The 19,323-nt window shown below is 40.7% G+C and overlaps 1 long non-coding RNA gene across 1 annotated transcript; it reads right to left on the bottom strand.

Annotated features, from left to right (window-relative positions):
* Positions 1 to 794: 794 nt before the first annotated feature.
* Positions 795 to 18,559, bottom strand: LOC119865124. Its single transcript, XR_005375986.1, has 3 exons — positions 18,191 to 18,559; positions 12,816 to 12,923; positions 795 to 905 (listed from the first exon to the last, which is right to left on the bottom strand). It is a non-coding gene; the product is annotated as an uncharacterized LOC119865124 (long non-coding RNA).
* Positions 18,560 to 19,323: the final 764 nt, after the last annotated feature.

The following is a 19,323-nucleotide window of genomic DNA, read 5'->3' as shown; positions in this document are numbered from 1 at the left end:
TAGGGTGTATTTAATTTAAGAAAAAAAAAAAAAAACATGAAAACATGCTTCTGGGCTATGGAATGCCAAGAGGAATTTTCCACCCACTGGGAAAATAAATGAAGCAATCAAATGTATTCTGTTATAAATAGTAATAGGTGGATTAGTTTCTCAGGTACCATCAACACTCTGTGCTTCAAAGCAGATGTTTACTTCTGGCTAAGCTGTGTTCTAAAGAGATGACTGACAGCAGCATTTTAGGAATTTTAAATAAGAAAGTTACCCATGTTGTCTCTTCTTCTTAAAGCCATGACCTTGAGGGAATTACATGATCCTCTGAACCTGTTTCCCTCTCCGTAAAACCTCTCCTACTCATTTGCTTTTATATGATTTCAGGCCCAAATGTGATCATTCCACACTGGAAATTATCAAGGTTTTTTTTTTTTTTTTCCAGGTTATTATTTAACCACTTAACATGGTTAAGTGGCATGGCAAACCCAATAATCTGGAACTGCAAATAGTATTGTGAGCGTGCATTAGTGTGATGGTAACATTTTTACAGATGATGTAAATGTTCTCTGCAGGAGGGTTTAGAGGTTAAAAAGAAATTTTACATTTATTGTCTCATTATTTATCCTGACATAACCTGTGAAGAATGTCAGTTCCTCCACCTTAAATTTAAAGCAAGCTCCTTAGAATTATTGCATAGCAATTCTCTCTCTCTCTCTCTCTCTCTCACACACACACACACACATTTACATACATATTTACTGGGTGTATACTACTGTGTGTCAGACATCGTTAGGCATTTTTACCTGTGTGGTGTCAGTTCCAAAAGCAGGCTTCAGATCTAATTCATCTAATTCTCTGCTGCTCTCTCCACTACTTCAGTCTGCTTTATCGTATTGGCCATCTTAAAGGGGACACTATGCAGGAAGGAAATGAAAATTAAAAGATAGTGTCATAGTCCATTTGCGCTGCTGTAACAAAACACCATAGACTGGGTGGCTTGTAAACAGAAATTTATTGCTCACAGTTCTAGAATCTGGAAGTCCAAGATCAGGGTACCAGCATGGTCAAGTGACAGCCCTCTTCTGGGTAATAGAATTCTTGTTTTGTATCCTCACATGGCAAATGGAGCTAAGGAAGCTCTGCCTATCTCTTTTATAAAAGGACTAATCCCATTCATGACAGTTCCACCTACATGACCTAACTGCCTTATCAGGCCCTACCTGATAATATCATCACCTTTGGGGTTAGGATTTCAACCCTAACACACATATTCTGATCACAGCAGACACAGTGACATCATATGCAAGAGTCCCATAGGTATGTGGATGAAAGATGTGTGCGTAGAAAAATAACAAAAATTTTTTATGTGTACATAGAAATACATTACTGTATTGTTCTCTCAGCTGCTCTTTTAAAATACTCAAGTTCAGAAAATCATATGCCTAAGATGCTGGTGTTAATAGCGAGCAAGTGATTTGATTTGTCTTAGTTTCCTAGGGCTGTCATAGCAAAGTACCACAAACCGGGTGACTTGAAGCAACAGAAAGTTATTCACTTAGAGTTCTGGAGGCTGGAAGCTCGAAATCAAGGTGTCAACAGAGTTGGTTCCTTCTGGAGGCCCTGAGGGAGAATCTCTTCCATGTTCATCTCCTAGCTTCTGTTGTTTATTGGAAATCCTTGACTCATAGCTGCATCACTCCATCATTTGCCTCTGCCACGGCCTTCTTCTTTGTGTCCCCATGCCTCCAAATATCTCTCTCCTTATAAGGTCAACAGTCACTGTATTTAGTGTCTACCCTAGTCCAGTATGCCCTCATCTTAGAGTGATTCCATCTACAAAAATCCCATTTCCAAATGAGGACATATTCACAGGGATAGGGTTAGATCTTCAAACTTTATCTCTTTGGGGGACACAATTCAACTTTCTACAGGGCTTTTTTTCTTTCTTTCTTTCTTTCTTTCTTTCTTTCTTTCTTTCTTTCTTTCTTTCTTTTTCTTTCTTTCAAAAAGATTTTACTTATTTATTCATGAGAGACACACACACAGAGAGGCAGAGATACAGACAGAGGGAGAAGCAGGCTACAGGCAGGAAGCCCAACGTGGGACTTGATCCCTGGACTCCAGGATCACTCCCTGGGCTTAAGGCAGACGCTCGACTGCTGAGCCACCCAGGCATCCCAATACAGGATTTTCTAAACTTTGTTTGCTGAAACATTTGAGTGTAAGTTATAGATACACAGCCCTATAACTCCTAAATACTATGGTGTGCATGTCCCAAAAATGGAGACGCTCTTCTACATAACCATAGTATACACATAAAAATCAAGAAATTAACATCAATACATACTGCCATCTAGGCCACAGGTTCCATTCAAATTTTGCCACTTGTCTCAAAAAATCCTTCATAACAAAACAAAGAGCAAACTTCTTCCCTTTTCCCCTTTATTCTTTTTTTTTTTTTAAGATTTTATTTATTTATTCATGAGAGACACACAGAGAGGACAGGCAGAGGGAGAAGCAGGCCCCCTTAGGGAGCGCGCTATGGGACTTGATCCCAGGACCCCAGGATCACGCCCTGAGCCAAAGGCAGGCGCCAAACCGCTGAACCACCCAGGCGTCCCTCTCCCTTTATTCTTGATCCAGGATCCAGTCTAGAACCATTTAGTTGTCATGCCTCTGATCTCTTTCAAGCTGGAACTGTTCCCAATTTTTCCTTGTCTCTAGGTGACCTTGGCATTTTTTGAGGAGTGTAGCCTAGTAATTCTGCAGTATTCTTTGCAAAGGTTTGTCTGGTGTTTCCTCAAGATTTAAATAAAGCTATGCATTTCAGCAGAAATACCACCACAGAGATAGTCTGTTTTTCTCAGCACATCATATTGGGAAACATTCAAATGGCAGTTTGTCCCATTACTGGTCATAGTATTATCACTTGGTGAAGATAGTACATACTAGATTTCACTGTATAGTTAATGAATAATCAATAAGCATTTAGTATGTGATTTGTGGGAAGATACTCAGGCTTTGTAAATAACCCATTCCTTATCAGACTTTTACACAGTGATTTTAGCATCCACTGATATTTTTGCCTGAATCATTTGTGATTGCAAGACAGTAATTTCTAATTCCATCATCTCTTCAACATTATTAGATGACATTCAGCTTTCCCTTTTTCCTTGTGTATCCATTTAGACAAATAAGGACTCTTGGAAATCTATTTTATTCAGTAGGTTAAAATCCTTCAGTATCATTATTTAGATGGTCACATTTGGCCATTGAGAATTCCTTCATGCTGGCCCCTGATCCTTTGCACATGGCCTATCATTTTTGAGCACTCCTTACTTTCTGTTACAACAGAGCCTTTTGTACTTTCCCTGCTTCAACCATAGAATTATCCAAGAAACCCTATTTCCATTTAGTGGGGAATGGTATTTAGAAACCATTTGAGTACAAGGTGTACTCATTTTTGCTGGCGTATCATTATTTCTAGGCTCTTTCCAAAGATATGTATTCAATATACACACCCACACATGCAAATATTTCCAAATCTTTCCATATAAGTATGTACTAATCCATTGATAGTATGAGAAAAAGAATTCTAAAGATTGCTTCCCTAAGAATCTTGTCTATCATTTATTCACTCAAACACTAACATGAGTACAGCTGTGAAGAGATTTTTGCAGATATAATTAAAGTTCTGAATCATTTGACCTTGAAATAAGATGGTTCAGGTAGGTAAGCTTTGCCTATTCAGGTGAGTCCTTTAAAAGCAGAGACTTTAGGGATCCCTGGGTGGCGCAGCGGTTTAGCACCTGCCTTTGGCCCAGGGTGTGATCCTGGAGACCTGGGATCGAATCCCACATCGGGCTCCCTGTGCATAGAGCCTGCTTCTCCCTCTGCCTATGTCTCTGCCTCTCTCTCTCTCTCTCTCTCTCTCTCTGTGTGACTATCATAAATAAATAAAAATTTAAAAAAATAAAAAATAAAAGCAGAGACTTTAGAAATAAATAAATAAATAAAAATAAAAAATAAATAAAAGCAGAGACTTTTTTCCATCTAGAAGCAGAAGGGAAGTCAGAGATGTCAAGCACAATAAAGTTTGACATGCTGTTGCTGGCTTGAAGATAAAGGGACACTATGTTGAAGGATGCAGGTAGTCTCAAGTTGCTGAGGATGGCCCTGTCTGACAGCCAGAAGGAAACTGGGACCTCAGTCCTACAACCGCAAGAAACAGAACTCTGTCAACAACCCGACTAAAACAGATTCTTTCCCAGAGCCTCCAGGTAAAAGCCTTGCCTGACCAACACCTTGATTTTGGTTTTGTGAGACCTTGAACATAGAATCCAACTGAGTCCCCTTGGATTTCTGACTTACAGAATGTGGGCTAATAAATGAGTACTGTTTTAAGCCACTAAATTTGTGGTAATTTTATAGCAGCACTAGAAAACATATATAGATGAACTAGGATATAAATAAAAAACTGAATTTACACTGATTCTAACTGAATACCACAGATTTTTCTAATCTTCCCTTTTTCATATCTGAACCTTCAAAAGTTAATAACCAATTCCTCTTCAAGACATTTACTTATTTGCTTAATCACCTTATATATAACAGACTGCTTTACCTGTGAGCCTACCACTTGACTTGCAGGTCATCACCTCAGCCTTGACCCCATAGCATATAGGAGTTGTGCCAGTTGAATTCCCACCACCTGTGACCCCATTTTACACTAAATCCAGAACATACCATCCATGGGGGCCATGCCAGCCAAGTTATGCCTGGGCTATGCTCTGCTCCACTCTAAAGGATTTATGTTTAAGTGTATTTTACTTTTTTAGCATCATTTTAGAAAAAGTTCTTCTCTCTTAAAAGATGGTGGTTATGGGGACACCTGGGTGGCTCAGTCAGTTAAGCATGTGATTTTGGCGAAGATCATGATGTCAGAGTCCTAGGATTGAGCCCCAAGTAAAGCTCCTCATTCAGCAAAAAGTCTTCCTGTCCCTCTGCCCTTCCCTCTGCTTGTGTGTGCACGCTCTCTTTCTCTCTCTCAAATAGATAAAATCTTTAAAAAATGGTGGTTTGGGGATGGATCCCTGGGTGGCTCAGCGGTTTAGCACTTGCCTTTGGCCCAGGGCGTGATCCTGGAGTCCCAAGATCAAGTCCCACGTTGGGCTCCCTGCATGGAGCCTGCTTCTCCCTCTGCCTGTGTCTCTGCCTCTCTCTCTCTCTCTCTCTCTCTCTCTGTGTGTGTCTTTCATGAATAAATAAATAAAAATCCTTTTAAAAAATGGTGGTTATATACCACTTCCTATTCTAACAACTTTATTGCTGCCATCAACATGAAACAGCATTTGACTGAGTACCACAGTACTCACTGCTGTGTTAGATGTTCTGAAGCACTTCTAAATGAGGAATATGATGCTGGGTTTCAGACTACCATTTTATAATATAATAAGTATGAAAGAATTACAACCCTAAATTGATAGCTGATCTTTTACTTTGCCTAACATTCTTTTTCAAAAAGATAGACTCATCCAATTTTGAGTTTGTTTGTTTGTTTGTTTGTTTTTTTTACAAACAATCCATGTGTTTATGAGTATAAAGGAAAAAAAAAGCATACCTGTGTTCCTCCTTTACTACTCACACTAAACACTTCAGCTACTCCTGGTCACCAAATGTGGGCTGGGGGCCAGGGCAGGGGGTGGGGGTATTCCCCACACGAGGCCATTCTGCGATACTAGAGGGTGTCTTATAATTCAGTTCTGACTCTACCTGGAGATAGCATTAGATCTCAGAGGCTAAGGGCTCAGACCCACAGGACTGCAACCTCAGTCTCACACTCCAGGTGCTGATTGCAAGTCCAGGTTGTTACCCATGCTTCTGACTGACTGGCTAGAAATTGGGGGTTTCCAGGGCTGCCTCTTTGGGTTTGATTAATTTACTAGAACAACTCACAGAACTCAGAGAAACATTCATTTACTTTTCGTTTGCCAGTTTGCTATAGAGGATATTATAGAGGATACAGATGAACAGCCAGATAAAATAGGATGGAATCCAAAAGAGTGCCAAGAGCAGGAGTTCCTATCCCCTTAGACTTGGGGTGCACTCTTCCAAGTTCACCAACCCAGAAGCTCATCAAATCTCCTAGTTCAAGAGTTTTTATAGAGTTTACTATGTATCCCCCCAGCCTCTTTCTCCTTCCCAGAGATGGTGGGTGGAGTTGAAAGTGAGGACTTTCTAATTACTTGGTTTTTGTGACTGGCCCCATCCTGAAGCTATCTAGGGACTCCACCCTAAGCCACTCATTAGCATAAACAAACTCAGGCTGCTCTAAAGAAGTTCCTTATGAATAATAAGACACTCCTATTACTCAAGAAATTCAGAGGTTTTTAGGAGATTAGTGCCAGTCACCAGGGACAAAGATCAACTATATTTCTTATTATGCCACAATTAGGAACACATCTTCTACACACTTCTTTTCTTTGGAACGGAGAGAGAAAAGGGAAGAGCTAGATTTGGGAAAATGTAAAACATAATACATTTTAATTATAATAGGCAGGTAATACAAAGAACTTGTTTTGCTATCCGGGAGAAAAGACCTCCTCTCTCAACTATAAATCTGGCTGAGAGACAAGGACAAAATAATTATATATTCACCTCAGTCTTTCAATAAAGGCAGAAAGAGCTTTCCATTTTAAATTTGTTTTGTTTTGTACCACATGTGGGTTAATTAGATAAAACCATGTCATGTGCCAGATTCAATCAGCCTGAAAATAATCAGAAAACCGGGTTTGGCATTGTTTATGCTGTTCTGGCTCAGATAGACAAAAGCACAAAATGTAAATTGGCTCCAGAAAATAACATATGTGTACTGGTGCCAGCTTTGCTTTCATGGGATTATCTCTAGCTGGCACCTGAACAGCAGATGCTGCTCTGGGTGACCATTAGACAAACCTACACGATGTAGATACCCATTTTCCATGAGTGGACACCTCCATGAAGGGCACTTATTTTACTGCCTCTGACAGAGGCCGAAACTAGCTTTCCAGCTATTGGCAGTCAGTCAACTGAAAATGCATGTTGAAGTTAAAAAATGAAAATGCATTTTTGTTTGGCTTATCCCCTAGTGAATTCCTTTAGGTTTATTTCTTTGTCTTTAAAAATCTCCTGTAGGATTAGAAATACAGTTCTGAAACTACTCCTTAGCTGTATGTCTTTGCTGTAGGTAGTTCAGTGAATATTATTACGAAGGGGAAGAATGCAGAATGTTTCACTGTCTTCCTACTTAAGTTCCAAGGGATGAACATTTTAGCAATTATCCAAGCAATCATGGAATGACAAACATTCATTTAAAAAAAACGAATCAGGGATCCCTGGGTGGCGCAGCGGTTTGGCGCCTGCCTTTGGCCCAGGGCACGATCCTGGAGACCCAGGATCGAATCCCACATCGGGCTCCCGGTGCATGGAGCCTGCTTCTCCCTCTGCCTATGTCTCTGCCTCTCTCTCTTTCTCTCTCTGTGACTATCATAAATAAATAAAAATTAAAAAAAAAAAAAAAACGAATCATCTGATAGATGGTAAAATCCAAATGAGCTAATTTTTCCTTCTGTTTGTTCTATGTAAACTACCTGATATCAATGCACAAGGGAACAGGATTCCAGGTTGTTCCCCTTATACTTTTTTAAAAGAATAATTTTTTTAGAATATTATAGAATGTGTGTTTGGGTGGTGACCACTTCTCTCAGTATGGATGAAACTACCTGAGTTAGAGAAACTAAAAGGACTCTATGAAGAATTGCTTTTTTGTTCCATTTCCTGCTTCTATTTTTGCTAGGACCTGCATCCTGCCCTACACATATTTTTTTTTTCCTACACATATTTTATAATATGTTTTCTTTGTAAGAGTCAGGGAGTTAATGACTTCTTTGGAATCTTCCAGCACAGTAAGATAACATCTAAGGAGTGACTTGTGGGATCATCATATATGTTTTCCAGACCACTGACTCCAGACACCTTGACACCAAGACAGACCCCCTCGCTTGAGGGTATAAATGACTTATGGAGGGTACCTGGACACTTGTCTTTGTTTAAACCAGTTCCTGGGTGCCAGAGAGGACATCTACACCAGACCACAAGCAAAGGAGAGACTCACTCTCCTTTCAGAGTCTTTCAGACACTCTGCCTCAATCTGCACTTTCTCTGAATCTTCAGTAAACTCCGCTCTCACTTCCCTCTGGTTCATTTTGATTTTTATCCTGCATGAAGCCGAGAACCCTCTTGGCTGGTCCTGCAGGACCCCTTTGGGGGCTCGGACCTGGCTTACCTATGTCATACCTACCTGTCAAATTCAACGGGAACATTTTATCCTCATTTTACTTGGTTTATCTGCAGGTATCTGGAATTTTTCACTATTTCATCCTTTTTGAAATTTCCTTGTTTTCCATGACCCACTATCTCCTGACTTCTACCTCTTTTACTTTTCTGGCTTCTTATTTGTAGCTCCTTTCACCCACCCCACCCCATCCTCCCACCCCCGCCCTTTTTCCCATCCACTTCTTGAGTCTGGGTGATGAGGGAACAGAGGTCTTGCTGAGAACAGACCACAAGCTGACGCCCCACAAATGACTCCCCCTCCCAGGTGGGATATGGGTGGCATTCCTCAGGCACTCCCAACTGCCCTAAAGCTAAGGGAAAGGAAAAGCTAATAGTTAATTTTTAGAGATCATTGTCTTACAGACCTAAGTCTCCCTCAGTTTACAAAACAAACGCCTTGGTGATTTACAAGAATAAAGCATTCTTATCAATAACCTAATTTCCGGAAGGAAACTCCCTATTATCTTAATGTTAATGCTTTACTAGAGGGAAAAACAACCTTACTTTGACAATGGCGAGGCCTCAAATATCTTGTAGGTCCTGTTTAGCATACATAAATCATTTTGAACACCTGCCTTTTCCTACCTCCCCCAACTCCTAAGTATATAATCAGCCACTCCTCACAAGCCCAGGGCAGGAGCTCTTCCTGCCCATGGGTCCTCTCCCTATGTTTTAATAAAACCACCATTTTGCACTAAAAATGTCTCAAGAATCCTTTCTTGGTTGTCGGCTCCGGGCCTCTCCCAACCAAACCTCACCTAGATTCCAAAATTACATCTTTGGTGTGCACAGAGTCTAATCTCTCTCTCTCTCTCTCTCTCTCTCTCTCTCTCTCTCTCTCTCTCCCTCTCTTTTGTTCTTTGTATTTTTTCCTAGTTCTATAGTTGCCAGTGGCAGAAACCTAAAAATCACCTTGGATTCTTACCTTTTCCTCATCCCTTCTATCTGCTCAATCCCTTGTCTTCTTGACACTATCTCTTCACCTCTTAGATTTCTCCTCGGACTAGTAAAACCACTTTGGTTGCAAATACAGAAAATCCCACTAGAACTTGGTTTAAAAATAGAATGACAGTCTCTTCAACAAGTCAATGGCATGAAAAAAATGTAGGGAAAGGGATTTTTGTGATTAAATGAGACTAATAAGACTTAAACATCAGCTCCTACATGTGTGTGTGTGGACCTTGTTTGGATTCCAACGTGAACAAACCAACTATTTAAAAAGTTTTTTGTAAACAAAACCATATCAGAGAGGAAACAAACCATAAGAGATTTTTTTTTTTTTTTTTTTAACCATAAGAGATTCTTAATCATAGGAAACAAACTGAGGGTTACTGGAGGGGAGGGGGGCAGAGATGGGGTAACTGGGTGATGGGCATTAATGAGGGCACGTGATGTAATGAGCACTGGGTGTTATATAAGACTAATGAATCACTGAACTCTTCCTCTGAAATTAATACATTATATATTAATTAATTAAATTTAAATTTTAAAAAGCGAAAAAAAGGTTTTTTGTAACCATCAGGGGAATTTGGGTAAGAACTGGATATTAGGTGACATTGACACTGTAGGGGACAAGCGCAGGGTGACCCAAGACAGGCCACTTTGACATAAACATTATTTTGAGTTAAAAGTAATCAAGTAGGGATCCCTGGGTGGCGCAGCAGTTTGGCGCCTGCCTTTGGCCCAGGGCGCGATCCTGGAGACCCGGGATCGAATCCCATGTCGGGCTCCCGGTGCATGGAGCCTGCTTCTCCCTCTGCCTGTGTCTCTGCCTCTCTCTCTCTCTCTCTCTGTGACTATCATAAATAAATAAAAATTAAAAAAAAAAGTAATCAAGTAATCAAAACCCAGCAAATGCAGGATAAGTCCTCTCCCTGGTCCTCAATTGCCTAAATTTACATTGGAAAGGAGAGCCTGTAACTGGAAGAGAGCTATTAACCTGAGACTCCCCTTTGCCTAAGAACCTTACCTGCATAATGGGGTAACCTTTGTGCTTCAAAACGTCTCCTTTCAACTTGATACTAATGGCTTTCCTCCCCCTTGTATCCTCAGACTCTACTTCTCTCATTAGCTCCTATAAGCTTCCTGTTGCCTCACTGTCTTTGGAATTTTATGTCTGTGTGGACTTCCCCTATGCACATCTATTAAATTTGATTTTCTCCTGTTAATCTGTCTCATATCAATTTGATTCTAAGTCCAGCTAGAAGGACCTTGAAAGGCAGAGGATAATCTTCCTCCCTGACAACACAAAGGTTATCGATAATTTTTGTTGGGTTCACAATGGTGTGATTTTAGAAAATGCCCATACTGAAATATATGCTAAAATAATCTGAGTGAAATGACATGATATCTTGATTGCTTTAAAATATTTCATCAAAAAAGGAAAATAGATGAAGAATTGTGGCAGAATGTTGACAATTGTTGAATCCGGATTTTTGGAATATGAGAGTTCATTATACCATCTTTATTCTTTTTAAATCCTTAAAGAGAAATCAAAACAAACAATTTTTACTTCATAACTAAGAAGTTCAGAGATAAGTTTGACTTTAAGTGAAGGTTGATATAGGAGTTAATATTACTGGGATGCCTCGATGGCTCAGTGGTTGAGCGTCTATCTGCCTTTGGCTCAGGGTGTGATCCCGTGGTCCTGGGATCGAGTCCCACATCGGGGTCTCTGCGGGGAACCTGCTTCTCCCTCTGACTGTGTCTTGGCCTCTCTCTGTGTCTCTCATGAATAAATAAATAAAATCTTTAAAAATAATAATAACATTATTATCATTATTATAAAAACTCAGTTTCTTTGTAATCTCATTGTGGCTTTCAATGGTGTTTGCTTCATCCTAAAGTTAACATAAATTATTTATAACACTGAATTGCATTCAACTGTGATCTAGTTTGAGATAAGTTAAATGGTCACCCTAGCTCAAGGCTGTCAAATGATTGCCAACCACAATAAGGGCTTCATGCTTCTCTGTTCATGTCCAACTGAGTAGAGAAAAAGCTCCTTCCCCAGCAAACATTTTCTATAACCCCTATGTCCAAGAAGGGCTATGTATGCTAAACAGTTAGAATAATGGGATACCTTGGTTGGCTTAGGTTAATCAGGACTCTTCCTGAGAGTAGGAGGCAGAGACAGTTCTTGGGTCCTTGTTGGGTGGGGGCCAAGAAGGATTGACTATGGGAAGGAAACCTTCCTTCCTTGGAAGGAAACCTTCACTATCACCCTCCTTGCCATGTCCCTGCCACCGTCCTAGTCTGGCACCCAAGGTTTAGTACTCAGACTATTGAAATAACTTTCTTGCTGATTTTCCTTCTTTAGTTTTGGCCCATCAATTCCACATTACTACCAGAATGATCTTCTTAGCATGTAGATTTGATCATGTCACTGCCACCTTCAATATTTTTTTGATATCTTGGCTTTACCTATAAGGCATTTACCAATTCCAAATGCCTTTTCTTATTAAGTAAAGCTGTTTAATATCCGGCCCTTGTCTGGTTATCTGTCCACTCTCATCTATCTATATTCTCTTCTCTATACTTTAAGCTTTAGCAAAACAGAATTACTTGTAATACTCTTCATATGCAATGCTTTCTCATACCTTGTTCCCCCAAGCCTGCCTCAATCTTACAGTCAGCTTGAATGCTATCTTCTTGGACTCCTTTTCAGACTCATCCTTTTATGCCCACTGCACTTGCCACCCACGAGAGTCCTGTTTTCTGATCAGACCAGAATAGTGACTTGTGGGTTAACTGAAAACCTAATTAAATGGAGGATAAACAGTATTTTTTATTTTATTTTATCTTTAAACATTATTTTTTAAAGATTTTTATTTATGTATTTATTTGAGAGAGAGAGAGAGCGTTGCAATGGAAAAGGGGAGGGGAGAAAGTATCTGAAGCAGACTCCAGCACTGAGTCATGGAGGGGATGTCACTTCCATGACTGATCTCATGACCTGAGCTGAAACTGAAGTGGGAGAGTGAGGTTCTTGTCTCATTGAGTCAAAGAATGAATGTTGCGGACAAAGGAGACTGAGTAAAGTGGTAGAAGTTTATTAAGCAAGGATACAGAAAAAGCTTTCAGGAATGAGAGGGGTCCGGACAGGGTTGCCAATGTGGGCCTCCATTGACAAGTCTTTTCTTTAGAACTGACCAGGGAGCCTTATCATTCTTAGGATGTCTTGGTTTGAGTAAGGACTGGTGATAACCTCTTTAATGGCTTACTTCTGTTTAGGATCTGGTTATTCTTTGTTGATCACAGGTGACTGTATAAAAAAGACAGCCTCCCCACCCACCCCTAGGGCAGGTGGTCTGGTTGGTTCCCTTATCTCTGGTTTCCTTACATGTCAGCATTTTGGGGATTTCCATGAGCCTCATCACAATGCCCCCTATCTATCTCTCTCTACCTAGCCTCGCCTGTCCTTTACTCATTCCTCCCCCTAAAATATTTACCCTAATTGCTGTCAGGGAATGGGAGATGATCACTCTGGCGGCTTCCTGCTGAAATGGGTCGGCAGGCTGTGCAGCGGTTAGAATCTATCCACAGGCTGGTCCAGAGGTCTATGGTATGGCTCCGCAGGTCATGATGGAGAGCAAATGGTACATGCAAAAGGATAAACATAAAACAAGCATTAGATCCAAAATTATGATCACATCCCTTAGATAAGATCGGTGGATATCTTGATCTTATTTAATTGATCATAATTATGGCTTCATGTTTCATAAAGTCAACCTTAGTTCCTTAAAGCTGTTTGGTCATATCTGAGTCTATGCATGTCTCTCAAATCTGCCATTCCAGTCAAAGCCTTGGTAAAATAACCAATATTTCCAATGGTGTCCTGTTACAAGGAGAACAGATTTTTAATGAATTTATGCAAATGATTATGATTGCCATGGAAGAAAGAATACTTATTGAGAACTTTCAAATTTCAGAGAGTTTGGGTAGAGAGAAAAGTTAAATGCTACAATTTGTTCACAAATGAATACTTTATCACATTTCCAAAAGTCATAGATAACTTAAGAGAAAGTTTCCTTAATCTGGGAGAGCAAATATAAGAGAACCAGCATGTTTCAAACAAGAGTCACAAAAAAACTATAATCATTTTTCCCAATTCACTTAGTCCCATATTACCATTTCTTATTTAGTTTGAAAGCAGCTTTAATTAGTTCTGGAAATTCTTACCCATTTCAGTTTTGATCTTAAAGATATTGAATACCTGTATTTGTCCTAAAAATCCTTTATATGAACCTCCTTGAAGATGAAACTCATTTTGGAAGATAATAAGAACCATAAGAAATGACAAAAACTTAGAAATGGACATGGTTAATGATCTGATATGAGAGTTCATTAATGATGCAACTGACAAGGAAACTCAGTTATTTCTGTGACACATAATACTTCAATAATCAGGGCAGCCCGGGTGGCTCAGCATAGTTTAGCACTGCCTTCGGCCCAGGGAGTGATCCTGGAGACCCGGGATCCGGATCAAGTCCCACATTGGGCTCCCTGCATGGAGCCTGCTTCTCCTTCTGCCTATGTCTCTGCCTCTCTCTGTGTCTCTCATGAATAAATAAATAAAATCTTAAAAGAAATATTTCAATAATCAAAATATCAAGTGATGACCTTTCATTAAAACATATTAAAACTTTATAAATTGCATATCATCTCTAGAATAGTTATAGCATTTACCCAAATGTAACCTAAGGCCTATCCGTTGTTTAATAGTGCTTCCAGGGATCCCTGGGTGGCGCAGCGGTTTGGCGCCTGCCTTTGACCCAGGGCGCGATCCTGGAGACCCTGGATCGAGTCCCATGTCGGGCTCCCGGTGCATGGAGCCTGCTTCTCCCTCTGCCTGTGTCTCTGCCTCATTCTCTCTCTCTCTCTGTGACTATCACAAATAAATAAAAGTTAAAAAAAATTTAAAAAAAAATAGTGCTTCCAGAGTAACTTAACATACTAAATAAAAAGGCCTAATGAGTCAGAGACTTCATTTACACCTTATTTTTTGGGAAGTTTGTTAAAACTTTAGAAAGGTTTCAAGCACATGCCTAACTAGAATTAGGGATGTTAAAGACCTGATAAAAGCAAAACATAGAAATGGGGTTTTTCTGGGCAGACAAAAAAGAAAACAACCATTTACATCTTCCTATAAAGAGCAGACCAACCCTTCAAGAAAACCTGCTGAATAGAGAGAACACAGACTTTCATTCTTATCCCCCTGTACTTTAAAATCCATTCTCTTAATCTTAGTCCATCTTGACCACACCTAAAATTTATTTCCAAAGATTTCCCTTCACAAACCTTCTACAACTTTCCTTTGCTCTCAGATTTTGTCCCAAGCCATTTCTTTCCAAACAAGCAATCTCATTTGGGACAAAATTACCTTCTTTTACTTTCAACAAAAATGCACTCCTATTCCTTATATCTTTCTTACATATCTCCAACCTCTCTACATACAGAGTTGCTTCCCTTATTCCCATCAGTCTTAACTACATTTAGCAGGATTTTGGTCTCTTAGAGACCTTAGTCTCCAGTGAAAACTAAGTAGTAACCAATTGTGAACTGTTACACCTGAACTCTTTAGACAGCAATTTTATGAACCCGTTTAAGAACAAAGCATGTTGGGGAGGAGGGCGGGGGGTGGGGGTGAATGGGTGATGGGCACTGAGGGGGGTACTTGACGGGATGAGCACTGTGTGTTATTCTGTACGTTGGTAAATTGAACACCAATAAAAAATAAATTTATTTAAAAAAAAAGAACAAAGCATGTTTACCAATACACCCAAATATTGTTAGTTTCCTTGCAATAAGAAGTCAAAAGCACAAACCTATGTCCAATAATCAATGATTTAGCACTTTACCCTACTTGGAAAAGACCTAGATGTCCAATGACTTCAATCCCAATTACCATCCAAGCAAAATGTAAAGCTTCTAAGTCTTTCCAAAGACTTAGAAAGCTATCTTAACAATTACCCATGAAAACTTTGAGGCAGACAAGATTAAACATCATTTTAAGTCATCTTTTTGCTAACAAATTGCAACAGAGATAACATGAGCTTATTTGACCTTCAGTAGACCTTGGTAGAATAGGTTTCACATTTAATGCTGGTAACTTGAAAGGAATGTCTACCTTAAACCAACGAACTCTAAATACTGAATTATAGTCCATCTGGATCCACTCTTGAAAGTCCATCAGTTTGTTCCTCATTGTCAATTTTTACCTGAGACACTGGTGGGGAAATCCGAAGTGAGTAGTGAACACAGGCGGCACACACGGTGGTGTGGAAGCAGGAACAGGGGGAGAAGACAGAAGAGGCAAAGTGCAGCCAGAAGGCAGAGAAAAGGGGTCCCTGGTTCATCCACTTGGACAGATGAGCAAACCCCATGTTCTTCCACCAAGTGGAATTAAGCAGTCCATGTCAGGCCAGAGAAGACAGGGAACCTCCCTGAAACATAGGGAGTTTCAGCAGCTGCTTGGGAATATTCCTTAAAATCCCCGTCCTGAGGCAGACTAACCACAATTGGCTCCAATTATAGCCATTAACCTGAGAAATGAATGAGGGAGAAGCCCCCATGTGCGCTACTATAACCTGAATCTATTGGGAGGAACAGTGAGAGTGAGAGTCAGTATCCCCCTTGCAAGGGAGAGCCTGCATTTCCTCCAGCAACTTGGGTTTATCCAGAGGCTTATTTAGATAACTGTCCAGTATGTCAGGAGGTAGTTTACTAGTCAACCTCTTCAAGCAAACACATTCTGCAAGAGGCCCTTCGGTGGGGGTCCTGAAGTAGAGCCCCGTTCCATGCAGAAGATCTAACTGATAATCCCATTGAGGCCATGCAGTGTTACAGGAGATCAATCCTTTCCTAGTTTTGCAATCAATATTGTTTCCAGTGGGTTAAAAGGCACCCCAAGGGAGAGTCCTTGGGAACTGAAGAAGAGACCATGCCTTGCTGCAAAGGTCACACCTTATTTTACCATTGCCTTGAAGAACCCACCACGGAAAACACTGCAAGAGTTTCAAGGGGGAAATTACCGAATTTTGCAGTACCCAATGTAGAGAAGTTCCCACAGAGAATGGTTTGTTTCCCATCTTGTGATCCTGGTAGGAGCCCCTTACCCCATACCTGTTATAAAGAGGTGACTCTGAAGGCATCCCTACATATCAGTTCTCTCCCAAGAACCAAGGCGTCCCCTGGTTTGCCTACCCAAGGTGAAAGAGTGGCCTAACGTCTTGGGTTGAGGAGGGATTAGGCCGGTGGGAGTAGCCACTCTTACCTGTCCATCACTTGATCCTCCTTATCTCCTCTGGATTTCCCCCCAGAAAGTCTGGCCTAATCATAAGGGCTTAGGGAGGTTAACAGTTTAATATTCTTTTTAGAAGGCTAAGAATGTGACTGAAACAGCTAGGATCTCTCAGTGGGAGGTGTGTGTTGCTTATGGATGAGGCTTCCCTGGGGTGTGATCCCCAGGGCCGGTCTCTACTCTTTTGTGTCTCAGAGAATCCCCAAGGTCACTAATGGTAACGGAAGGGCAGGTTCAGAGCGCTGGATTGCCGGTCCTCCTGTGCATTCCCAGGATGAATCTTAAATAAGCAGGGAATCCTTTTAAAGACCTCATTCTTTGGAGCTCTCTTGAATTGAGCTCTTGTTGTTTGGTCATGTTAAATTGGCCTGCAGTCCCTAGCTCCTTGAATATCCGATCAGTCAGGCCAATTATAAACCGATTTTAATTATGTTTCCTTGCTTTATCCCTGGGTGCTTTTTTTGTCGATATACCTATGGTCCCACCTGCAAGCATGGCCCTGTTGAGGGGTGCAGACCCCAAGTTTTAGCGTCATCATAATTTCATATTTTTGTTATTGGAACAAGAAAGCCTCAACCATATGACCCATTAAAGTCCCAGCCACTAATGCCACCAATTAAGGAATTGACTGGGGGTGTGTAAGGAGGTAATTACACTCCTTAATGCCCAAAGTATCCTAAGGGGAGTAAATGCCCAGGAAACATCAGGCTGTTTCCAAAGTATCATAGAAAGAGATCGCTGTAATCCTGCTCACCGATAACTCGGGTTTAATTCCTGGCCGTGATTAAAACTAAATTACACCTAACAGAGAAATATGTCTTAAACCAGGCAGCAAAAATGAGGAAAATGTTGTTCTTCCTAAACTAAGTTCTCATGAAAGGCACTTTTTTTTTTTTTAAGATTTTATTTATTTATTCATGAGAGACACAGGCAGAGGAAGAAGCAGGCTCCCCATGGGGAGCCCAATGTGGAACTGGGACTCCGGGATCACACCCTGAGCCAAAGGTAGACTCTCAACCACTAAGCCACCCAGGCATCTCGATAATTAGTTTACTAAAGAAATCTCATATACAACCAAGCTGGCATTTCCTGTGCACGGCCTAGGGCATCCAGGCAGGCACTCAACCACTGAGCCACCCAGGCACCCCTCATGAAAGACACTTTTAAATGGAAAAGTCTTATATCTACATAGGCAATACTCTTTCTCGAATAAATCCCTGATTAAAAGGGCATATTGATCATTGGGAGACTGGAAGGGCCCTACTACCAGCAAAGGTAGGAGAAGGCCATTTAAGAAAAACCAATGAACAAAGCAGAATTGGGTAGGCTTAGGCCAACATTCCTTTCTTTTCAGGAAGGGGGATTGATCAAAGCTTTCTCTAGAAGCCTGTCAACTCAGTCTTAAAACAGAAGGCTGTGCTATTTGCCTTTAACTGGCCGACAGGTGCCTGGTTTTGCTGTTAAAAGAAGAGGTTATCCAAGGGAGAGTCATCTCCCAGGAAAGAAGAGTCTGCTTCTACTCACCCTTCGGTGGGAGTAGTCCGGGGTTTCGGCCTTTAAGTGAGGTGGGAGAGTGAGGTTCTTGTCTCATTGAGTCAAAGAATGAATGTCGCAGACAAAGGAGACTGAGTAAAGTGGTTAAGCAAGGATACAGAAAAAGCTCTCAGGAATGAGAGGGGTCCGGACAGGGTTGCCAGCGTGGGCCTCCATTGACAAGTCTTTTCTTTAGAACTGACCAGGGAGCCTTATCCATTCTTAGGATGTCTTGGTTTGAGTAAAGACTGGTGATAATCTCTTTAATGGCTTACTTCTTTTTAGGGTCTGGTTATTCTTTGTTGATCACAGGTGATTGTATAAAAAAGACAGCCTCCCCACCCACCCCTAGGGCAGGTGGTCGGGTTGGTTCCCTTATCTCTGGTTTCCTTACTGGTCAGCATTTTGGGGATTTCCATGAGCCTCATCACAATGCCCCCTATGTATCTCTCCCTACCTAGCCCTGCCTGTCCTTTACTCAAAACCAAGAGCCAGACTATCAACCAACTGAGCCACCCAGGTGCCCCTAAATATTATTTTTTTTAAAACATCACTTACAAATCACTGTTTCTAAAAAAAAATAAATAAATAAAAATAAAATAAAATAACAAAAAAACAAAACAAAACAAAAAACCAAATCACTGTTTCTTAGTAAGGAAGGTTTTTTTTTTTTTTTTTCGTGTGTGTGTTTAAAAAAAATTTTTTTTTAAGCAAGTTCCATACCCACTGTGAAGCTTGAACGCACAACCCTGAAATCAAGAGTCAAATGCTCTACCAACTGCGCCAGCCAAGCCCTGGTTACTATGGAGTTATTTAAATTTTTTGTTCCTAGTAACACCCTTCCTCCCACTCCCTATGATATTTTATTTTATTTTATTTTTTATTTTTTTTAAGAGGTTTTTTTTTTTTTGTTTTTTTTTTAATTTTTTTAATTTATTTGTGATAGTCACAGAGAGAGAGAGAGAATGAGGCAGAGACACAGGCAGAGGGAGAAGCAGGCTCCATGCACCGGGAGCCCGACGTGGGATTCGATCCCGAGTCTCCAGGATCGCGCCCTGGGCCAAAGGCAGGCGCCAAACCGCTGCGCCACCCAGGGATCCCTCTATGATATTTTAATACCACAA

Source organism: Canis lupus, chromosome 22 (genome assembly GCF_011100685.1).
Source record: "Canis lupus familiaris isolate Mischka breed German Shepherd chromosome 22, alternate assembly UU_Cfam_GSD_1.0, whole genome shotgun sequence".
NCBI classification, from domain to species: Eukaryota; Metazoa; Chordata; class Mammalia; order Carnivora; family Canidae; genus Canis; species Canis lupus.
The sequence above is the reverse complement of the archived record's forward strand: the minus strand, read 5'-3'. Positions and strand labels throughout refer to the sequence as shown.